The sequence below is a fragment of the Suricata suricatta genome, chromosome 2 (assembly GCF_006229205.1).
Source record: "Suricata suricatta isolate VVHF042 chromosome 2, meerkat_22Aug2017_6uvM2_HiC, whole genome shotgun sequence".
Lineage (NCBI taxonomy): Eukaryota > Metazoa > Chordata > Mammalia > Carnivora > Herpestidae > Suricata > Suricata suricatta.
In genome coordinates this window covers 113,759,714-113,769,931 of record NC_043701.1, presented here as the reverse complement: position 1 = coordinate 113,769,931, position 10,218 = coordinate 113,759,714, and the positions used below count along the sequence as shown (strand labels likewise).

General features: G+C 43.8%; 1 long non-coding RNA gene across 1 annotated transcript; it reads left to right on the top strand.

Annotated features, from left to right (window-relative positions):
* The first annotated feature begins 383 nt into the window (after positions 1–383).
* On the top strand, positions 384–3,062 carry LOC115285411. Its single transcript, XR_003905519.1, has 3 exons — positions 384–436; positions 1,642–1,699; positions 2,978–3,062. It is a non-coding gene; the product is annotated as an uncharacterized LOC115285411 (long non-coding RNA).
* The last annotated feature ends 7,156 nt before the right edge of the window (positions 3,063–10,218 follow it).

Sequence of the window (10,218 nt, the reverse complement as noted above, 5' to 3'; positions counted from 1 at the left end):
TGGAAGCTGTGTAGTGCCATTTGTATTTAATAAAGAGCAGCCAGGGTCGCTGCACCAGCATCCTGAGTGGAAGGGCCCTGGTGTCCCTGGATGGGAGCCCCGTCCCCCAAGACCTCTGCCCGTGGAGTATCAGGTGCAGGAGAGGGAGGAGGCTTCAAGGCCTATTCAGCATCATCTACTCCACTTCAGCCTGCCTGCTTCCCTCTCCGCTCGAAATCTGAGAACACATTCTTGGCATCGAGACTCCCACTTGGACCCTTCTCTCTTCTCGGTTCCTGGCACAGTGAACTTGGCCATTTGCAGCCGTGATGGGCCATTCCAGAGAGCGCCCTGTCTAACCAGCAGCAGGCCAGCTGTCAGAACAGCCTCTTCAAAAGGGAAGACATCCTGGGAGGGAGAGGATTTGCCAAGCAGCTAAGTGTCCCAGTGTTTCCAGGTGTTTAGTGTATGTTTGTGGGTGTGCCCAGCGGGGAGAACAAGGGCCCATTGTGTTCTGGCCCCTGTTGCTGGCTGAGGGCCGGTAGGCAGGGTGGGTCATGCACTGCAACTCAGGACGTTTTTATTGAGCTTCTGAGCCCGATGCCCTGCACTCAGCCATTAGAAATGTAAAGATAAGGCTGATCTCTGCTTTCAAGGGACTTAAAATCAAGTAAGGGATAAGGCAAAGAGACAGCAATGTAACCTGCAGAGCAGGCTAAATATTCTTAGAGGGGTAAAAGCCAAAGTTTTTAAGATGTTCAAGAGAGAGTGAAAACTGCTTGGAGGAGAGTCTGGAGAAATGTGACAGAGGTGGCTTTCAAGAGGAGCTTGTCTTTTAAAAATTATTTATTTTGAGAGAGAGAGAGAGGAAGGGAGGGAGGAAGCATGCATGGGATAAGGGCAGAGAGAGAGGGAGAGAGAGAATCCCAAGCAAGATCCATGCTGTCAGCGCAGAGCCTGATGGAGGGCTCAAACTCACAGTGAGATCAACACCTGAACCGAAATCAGGAGTCAGAGGCTTAACTGACTGAGCCACCCAGGTGCCCCTCAACATGGGCTTTGCAGGGTGGATGAGATTTTGTCAGCTTGTGCTTGGCTGGTAGGACGTAATTGACAATTAGTGTCTTGTTGTGTTTCACGTAGGAATATGTCCCATTCCTAACATAGATCCAAAATGAGTGCTGCTAAGGTGACCATGGTCATATGGGGTTAGTACTCAAAGCAGACAAGCAAGAGTAATTTGATTATAATGCTTCCTCACCTTGCTGTAGCCTCAGTGATATCAGCGGTTGACGCGGACAGCTACAACAAAACACCAAGCCCACATCCACATGCCAGACATTGCATTAGGTGATTCACATATACTTTCTTACTCCTTGTGAGCACATGGTCACTACTTAGGTAACATTGTCATCTCAGCTGCAAGATTGAGAATGTAGTCAAGTCAGTTTATACAAGCCCACCTCGACTACCCGTCTACCCAGAATCAAGCCTTCTTCCTTTATAATTGGTGTTTTAAAGTAATTTGTCTCCTCTGTTTTTCCCCTCAAGTTTTTAAAAATTGATTTACAGTGTTGGTCCGTGTGTAGACTGAGTAAAAATGACCAATAAGACCAATGTCTAACCAATTCTCATTTTATCTCCTTCTTTATATTGCAAAAGTCTTCCACCCGTGGAATCCCATTGGAGGAAATGTCACTGTAACACTGGTGTTAGATTTGTGAGTAGTGGCACCATTTTGATTCCTTATTATCACTGTAGGCTACTGCATATGTAGATATTAAACATTTACTTAATCAAGAAGTCGTGTATAGTAAGGCTTTGGTAGTCTCTGATCAATATTTGTCTATCTCTTTAGCAATTAAACAATTTTTTTAACATTTATTTGTTTTTGAGAAAGAGACAGAGCAGGAACAGGGAAGGGGCAGAGAGAGAGGGAGGCACAGAATCTGAAGCAGGCTCCAGGCTCTGAGCTGTCAGCACAGAGCCCAACACAGGGCTCAAATTCACGAACTGTGAGATGATGACCTGAGCTGAAGTCGAATGCTTAACCAACTGCACCACCCAGGCGCCCCAGCAATTTTTCATCTTTAAGGAGAGTATTTATGAGCAGATAGCTACTGAATACCTGCATTTTGTTATTTACTTGATTAGATATTGTTGGAAAATGGATGAGTTTTTTCATAAGTTCTGGAGAAGAAAAGGCTACAGCCCATTTAAGGAAGAGGCGATGGGCTGAAGAACCCCGTGAGATCCCTTTGGCATACTCCTTGGTGGTGAACCCAGTCTCCATGTTAAGGAAGCCCAGATAAAGGAGGAAGAGGTAGAACTCAGCACTGGCCTACTGCGGCCCAAGTAACCATTTCCTGATTTAGAAAATAGGTCACAAGGGAAACACTGTATTCCAGGCCTGATGGTTGAGCTCTTTTTTAGCTACTCTTCAAGGGATAGAATGTGTGTTTTTTAAAAAAATTATCAACAAAAAGAAACAATCTTCCTTCCTCATTTTGAAAATGTTTATTTATTTATTTTTGAGAGACAGAGAGAGAGAGAGGGAGAGAGAAAGAAGCCCAAGAAGGTTCTGTACTGACAGCGCAGAGCCTGATGCGGGGCTCAAACTCATGAACCATGAGATCATGACCTGAGCTGAAATCAAGAGTCAGATGCTCAATTGACTGAACCACCCAGGTGCCCCTAAGAAACAATTCCCTTCAACTAGCCCCCTCCCCCAGATATAACAAGGAGTGGAGTACCACTCCACTGGGTAAATGATTGTCTTCTCTCAGGAGGCCCCCTGCACTGAGCTCATCAGAGAGCCAGGGGCAAGAGTGAGGGCTCCCCCAAGGCCCTGGGCAAGTTACTCATTCTCTTTGCACTTCAGTTTTCCCATCCAGTACATGGTCATCATACTGTTGTTTCCAGGGCTGATATGAAAATTCATTTATTCAGCACAGAGGTATTGAGCACCTCTGATGTGCTGGATCTTTGCAAATAACAGCCTATGGCCCCTGCCTCCATGGAGTGACCACGTGAGAAAGTGCCTGCAGGGTCCCATCAGAGCCCACACAAGCTTGAGGGAGGCTACTGTCCTGGTCATGAGAAGTGCAAGCATCCATAGGCCGATCTCTCAGGCTTCTTTGGGGAGAACATGGCCGTGTGAAGCACCTACCAGTAGAGAGCTTAGAAGTTCTGAAGTTTGGAGAGACCCCCAGAGTGAGCTTCATCTACGCCTGAAGCAAGATGCAGGTGCGTAAAGTGGACATCAATAACAATAATGTCTCATGATGGAAAGGTTTTCAGAGTAGATTCCTAAAGTTGGAATTTGTTTTTCTTTTTAACTTTCCCATATTGACATATCTGTGTACACACCAGTAGTTAGCAAGTGGTTTAATCATGCATGTGGATACTTTAACAAAGAGTTTTTTTGTTTGTTCTTTCTTGACCTCCCTCTCTCCCTCCCTGCCTGCCTGCCCTCCTTCCTAAGAAAAGCATTAAGACTAGATCTCACACTCTGAAAAATCTAGTTAGTTAATTAACAAAAAGCCTATCATAACCAAGACTCCCTCCATCTACTACAGAAATGGCAGTCATGGTCCTATTAGAAATTAACCAATGTCTCCATCAATCAACAGAAAATGTCACGGCAGTGTTGCCATATTGGGGATGACAACATTCACATACTTGTTGTCTTACTTTACCACTTAAAAACACATTATTCCCTTTTAAATATTGATGTCCAAAGCTAACTTGAGACCACACGGAAGATCTTCTAGGACATTTATTCTAAGTAAAGACTATAAAAAAAGTAGAAGAGAATGACACTTTTTGTGTCCTGTACATTTAAATGCCATGTGGTGCAAGCCAGACTCTATTTCTAATGTACATCAATGAACAAATCAGTCAATAGATAGTTAATTGAGTATGTGCTTCATGCAAGAGTCCATGTTGGGTCCTGAGGGGTTACCCACCCAGCCCCAATTTAAGTAAACAAATAACAAGACAGAATGTTTCCCTTTGGGGACCATGAACTTGGAGGAGATCACAAGAAGTTAATTGACAATTCAAAGCCAAGAGACTGCTGTTCCTTTCGAAAATGACCAACAGGAGAGTTCTGGGAGTCCTCTGTGAACAAAGTTGGTCTTCAAACACAGGTAGGGTTTAGGCGACTCATTTCATAAAACTTATATAATTACAAATTAGGGACAAATGTCTTCCTAGCACTGTCAGCTTCCATGTGATGCAAAACAGACTGTATTTCTCATATTTATCAGCTAACAAATTCATCTGTCACCAAGGAATCCTTGAGTATCTGCTTTGTGCAGGAACCAATGCAGGATCGTTTACATTTGTTTTTTAATTTTGCAACTTAATGAATTTCAAAACATATGTGTTGAATATTTGAGGATAGGCTTTCAACCTCTGTAATAATATTCTGGGAGAAGTTGAGCCCTGCTCCCTGGAGCCAGCCTCCTTCTCTCTTCCCAGAGCCTCAGAGGCTGTGTATTTGGCATCTCCCATAGGCTAGATCATTTGAAAGCCCAAAGTGGAAGAATGATGGCATTCTGCTAAGCCTTTCTCCACTCATGGGAACTTTGCATTTGAGTAAAAGGGAAGCTGTTGCATCTTGAGGGGCTACTTCCTTCAACTTTAAAGAAGCAAAGTTCCCTGTGTCAGACAGTGGAATGGCTTTGGTTTAGAAGGAACTCATGCATGATAACCAAAGTGAAAATACAGTGCTCCTTGTTCGTTTCCAGGCCCCCTGGCCCTGAGTCATGAATGAAGGGGTTAGTCTGTCAGGAAGGACAGATGATTGGACTCGCGCTGTAGAGCCGCCATGTTTGATGAGGCTGGGAGTGGCCAATGTTTGGAAATATTTTTCTGCTTAAAGCTCTGAGATTGCAAGGGTTTTCTTAGCCCTGAGGAATTCCTCTAACTGCCTGGGGATTTCTAGGTTTCTAAGAAGCTTGAGGTAGTTGTTAACCTAATACCCAGTTGAAGAGAGCCAAGACAGCCTTTCTATGCCAGCTGTGTGGTAGGCTGTCTTCTTAAAAGGCTCTTTAAAACCAGGCATGTAAGGGAATCCTTCTTTCCTGAACTAGGGCATCTGAAAGTGGGTCAATGGTTCTCATCCTCATCTCCCAGCTAACTTTGCTGAAACACAGCATAAGCAAATAAATATCAATGAATTGCTTAATGATTTTCATAAGGCCCCATATTTTCAAGGCAAGGGGCTCTCCTGAAATGTTTGATCTACTCCATATGAATCTGTTTTCCAAATGGCCAGCACATGTTGAGGCCTGCTGCCCTCCGGGTTACAGGAAGATGCCTTTGATGGGTTAACCGCAGAGCAAGTGAGCTCTTTTTAAGTCCTTTTCAAAAGTTCCTTTGTCCTGCTGTGGATCTTGCCACTTGCATCAGATCAGCGGGAGACCACTCCTGGCAAAGGGTTCTAGGACATTCTCCCTCTGATCCGGGTGGGTCCCTGGGTAATGCCATCTGTAATCTGGAGTCCCAAAGGTTGGAGTTTAAGCATGAGGCAGCTAGGAAACAATTACAGAGCTCTAGGTGGGCCACACACTTTTCCAGCACTCTACACACAACTGAGGCTGGAATGAATTTCCTTAAAACCAAGTAAAATGATTGTCACTCTCAACCATCTTGGGGGAAGACTGGTCTTGCTATTAACAAAACTTCTTGGCAGTTGCCCGATGCTGCCTTCAGCAGGAGATTACTAGGTTCAAAGTGGCCATCCATGTTCTGTGGTCTTGTCCATTCTTTTTCCAGCCTGGGTGGAAATGTTTAGAAAATACCTTTCTTAACACTTTGCTCATGCCTAGTCAAAGAGTAATTCGGTTTGGCTTATTTCTACAGATTTTGAGACACATTAAGGTCACAGCCTAATGAATGGACATACATGGCTATTATCTAGTTGGTTGGCCATATTAGAGAAATTAAGGGTGAAGAAAAAGGCAATTTGGGTCCCTGTCGGCATGTGGGTGCAGTTCCTTGGGGCCACAGCAATCACTGAGGACCAACATACTGTGTTTTGGTTTTTTTTCTATAAAAACCAAAACTGGTATGAGCAAAGCTGAACTTTTCATCCAAAAGTGTCATAACTATTTATAAAAATATAGTAAAATGTATCAGAGAATAAGATTTAAGAAAAGCGAAATAGTTTTTCCTCTTTGCTCTGTACTGAATGTTTTTTATGATAAATATTACCATATTAGGTACTGCTTCACCCTAGATTGACTATATACTTCCAAGATAACCTTTATTTTTTTCTTGCCAGCTGTGACCCTGGGTATTCAAAAGCAACAACTCCTTACTTCTCCATGCTTTTTGTAAACTGTTTGTAGCTTTGGCTTGGTCAACATTTACCAGGCAGTGACTTTGCCAGGCCCAGTAGTTACCTTGGCCTTTTTAAAAGCAGATAATGTTTCTTTTGGATGTTCTCTCTCTCTCTCTCTCTCTCTCTCTCAATATTAATTGAAGTCCAGTAATGGCCAAAGCTCTTTGCTTTTCAGGCCACTGACAGTTCTCTTAGAAAGTTATTTCCTTCTCACACAAGAGAGCCTTGCTAACTTCAGACAAGACTTCAAACTGCATTTTCTGTCTGGACAAAGGAATTACGGTCTGCACAGCCACCTAGTCCAGAACTCTGGGAGTCTCCCCTTTCCAGCTCTCTTCCCACACCCAGTCATCACCAACCTCTCTGTTCATCTCCTGTCTTCGGAAGTCCTTATTGCCGAAGTCTGCCCTCCTGCCCTCCCATTCTCCCACTGTAAACTCTTCCTGCCTTCTAAGTCTGTACTTCTTACCTGGATTTGCCTCCAAATGACCTGCTGCTTATTCTCTGTATTCTCTTTGCCTCCATCCTCTGTTCTTGTTCTTTCTTATACAAAGTTTATGTTGTTTTTGCCCAATTTACAACACAATAACTACAAAACCATGTAACTATGATTCAATCCCATTGGCAAAGTTTTTTTTTTAATTAGGTCTAGAATTTTACTGAATGTTTTCCATTATCTATCGTGATATGTCCATGAGATAAATTAAATGGTTGACTTTGAAGGTTAAACAATCCTTGCATGCCATATAAAATATATTTTATATGCTATTTAATGCACATGCTCACTTTGTATTTCTTGCTTATATTTATTTAGTATTTTTGGATCTGTTCATATGTGAGATTGAGTCATCTTCTGTCCTTGTCTGGCTTGACATCAGGATTATAATGGCTTTGTAAAATATGTTGGGGAATTTCCCCCTGCTTTCTTTTTCCCCAGAATAGTTATTTGTCAGGGGTTGTCATTTTTTTCTTAAATTTCTGGAAAAAATTGTCTGCAAAGTCTTCTAGAGCTAGCACTGCCCATGGTATATTTTTGACTATTGAGTTCATTTCCTGCCCCTCCCCCTTCCATTACTGGTTGTAGGTTTATTTGGTGTCAATTTCTTCTTGAGTTAATTTCCATAATTTATGCTTTCTAAAAATTGTGCTGTGTATCTAAGGTTTCAAATATACTGGCCTAAACGTTGTTCATGTGATTATCTCATGATTTTTAAATATTTACTTTTTCTGTTTCAATGTCTCTTTTCATATCTAGTACTGTTTATTTCTGCCTCTTAAAAAAATCATTCACGCCAGGAGTTTGTCTGTTTAATTACTTTCTCGAAACAACCAGCTTTTCATTTTGTTGATCAGATGACCAACCACTCACTTCTGACACCACCACAAGAGTACTTTTTAGGAAACTGAAATCCATGTTTGAAGACCCGCCCATGGCTTGCCACCCCGCATCCAGGCTCTGACCCCCTACCTTTTTCACCAGCTCCTCTCTCCACACTGAGCCTCCTTCTTCCTCCCCTCCAACAACATCAGATTCCTTCAGGGCCCCAAAATGTCAGCTCCTTTTATGCTCTGTATCTTTGCACAGACTTCTCTTTCCCACCAGAACCCTCCACCCCATATTATTCATTTGGTCCAAGTCTTTAAATTCCATGTCAAGTTTTCTTCCTTTGCACTGCTCTTTTACCTTGTATGCATTCTTATTTTTTGCTTCCACTTCTGGACCTTGAAATCCTTCAGGGTAGGTGCAATCTATTTTTCATCTTTATTATGGGCAATTTTCACTTCTTCCTCTTACCCCCATATCACTCCATTTACAAACAAGAAGCATAAAAAGTACAGACAAGATTACACTTTGTCTTTTTTCTCTATTTTAAGAAAGGTTGGTATTCACGCCACTCCACTTAAGATACTAACTAAATTAACATCCCTCTTCCTCCCTTGTCAACATGCACTTAGCATGACTCACCTATTTGTAACATCTTTTACCTTCCAAATTTTTAAGGCAATGTTTATCTCTTGTAAGTTCCTAACTACTTTATGTCTGGGCATCTCCATGTGGTTCAGATGCCAGATCAGATTGGAATCCGGCATCTCGTGTCTTCCTCATTGAGAGTTTACTTATAAAAGTATGTCCCGTTTTATGAAAAGGGATGATAATATTTCACGAGCCACCCCAGTACCTTCATATTTAGGCAAAATGTTGCAAGTAGGTAATCCAAAGAAATCTCCATTCTAGCTCTTATTTTTTCTCATCTGGGAACTTATACCTTATGACAGTCAACCTAGATTTGCATACACCAAATTAGTGCTAGTTAAAAGTGGCAGCTGTGTGGTTCCAAAGCTTGGGCGTTAGGAAGCCTGGCCTTGACTCCCAGCTCTATCTTTTACCACCAGCTAAGACTTCAACCAGTGAAGTCTCAACAGTCAAATAGTGATGATCATATAGTGATCAAATAGTGATGATTTGGGGCTAAATCATAGTTTGTGAAGAAACACCTTCCACATTTTCTGGAGCACATGTCTGGAGCACTGCATTTCAATTTGAACTTGCATGAGGAGAAATAAAAACTAAGCCTACTGTGCAAATGGTAATTTATCATTGATAACATTATTACCCCGACATCCAGCATTAGCTGAATTAAAGAAAATCCCACTTTTCTTGAGGATCCATTTGCTTTCTAAACTTTCTGGCCCTGAGCAAAACCCTTTGCTAATCCATCTTCTTTTCCTTGTTTTAATCCCAGGATGACGAATCAGATGCTGGGATTTGGAAGCCTTGCATTCCACACTGGGCACCCACAGGCCCCTGGGTTTGGTCAGCCGGCCCCGTGATGCTCTTTGGTGCATGGTTTTGTGTCCCCCCGAAGTCAAAGTGTTCCGTCCCTGTTCCTCAGTTCTGCCTGCTTGGCATTAACCTGGCCACCCACGCTTGTCACCCCAAATTGGGACATTAATTTTTTAATTCATAAGAAAAATCCAGTTCACATAGTTCCTTTCTCCCTCTGTGAAGGCGAGTTACCAAGCCAAAATGTTCAGCCAAAAGCATTTGCCAATATCCCTTTAAAGTAATCATCTGTCCTCAAGGCAGGCTGCTCCTTAACGGACACCTCATCTTGCTGCTGGAAAGAAAAAAAAGCAACCCTTTTCTGCACTCATTCTCTGCCTCCACCTGAACTGCCCATGATTGGAAGTCATTTGGGGTTTCGGTCACCCTCCCGGCTACGCATCTATTACCCATCCACTTTGCTACCAAAATCCGGGGTGAAGAGAGGTCCCCAGGGAAGGCGTGAAGAGCCAGCGGCCGGCTTTGGCCTGATCAGGCCAGCTTCCGCCTGCACCTTGGCCCCTTTACCCCCTAGGACTGAGAGAGCCCTTGCTTGTCTGTCCCGATGGCCTTTCCATGTTCTTGGGGCCTGTGTGGACTGGTCTGGGCAGGAAGAGAGGGAGGGGGAACGGGGCCTGTCTGGGCCTACACGTTCCCAGTCTGTCTCAAGTTGTCTGGAAAAGGCTGACCCATATTCCAGTGGCACATACCAGCTCCAAGCAAGCCGAATCTGCTCACTCCTCCTGCCCCTCCTCCTGCTCTCTCTCCTCTTGCTCCCTCTCCTCCCCCTTTCCCCTCTTTCTCCCTCTTCCCCCTCCTCCCCATCTTCTCCCCCTTGTCCTCTCCCCTTCTTCCCTTCCCCATCTCTCTCTCCCTCCTTCCCTTCCTCCCCTGCTCTTCAACTCCTCTTCCCCCTCATTTCCCCCCTCCTCCCTTCTTTCCTCTCCTCCTCCTCCCCCTTCTCCTCCCCCTCTCCCTCCTCCCCTCCTCCTCCTGCCCCCCTCTCCCCTCCCCCTCCTTTCTCCTCCCTCTCTTCCTCTGCCTTTCCTCCCCTCCCCCTCCC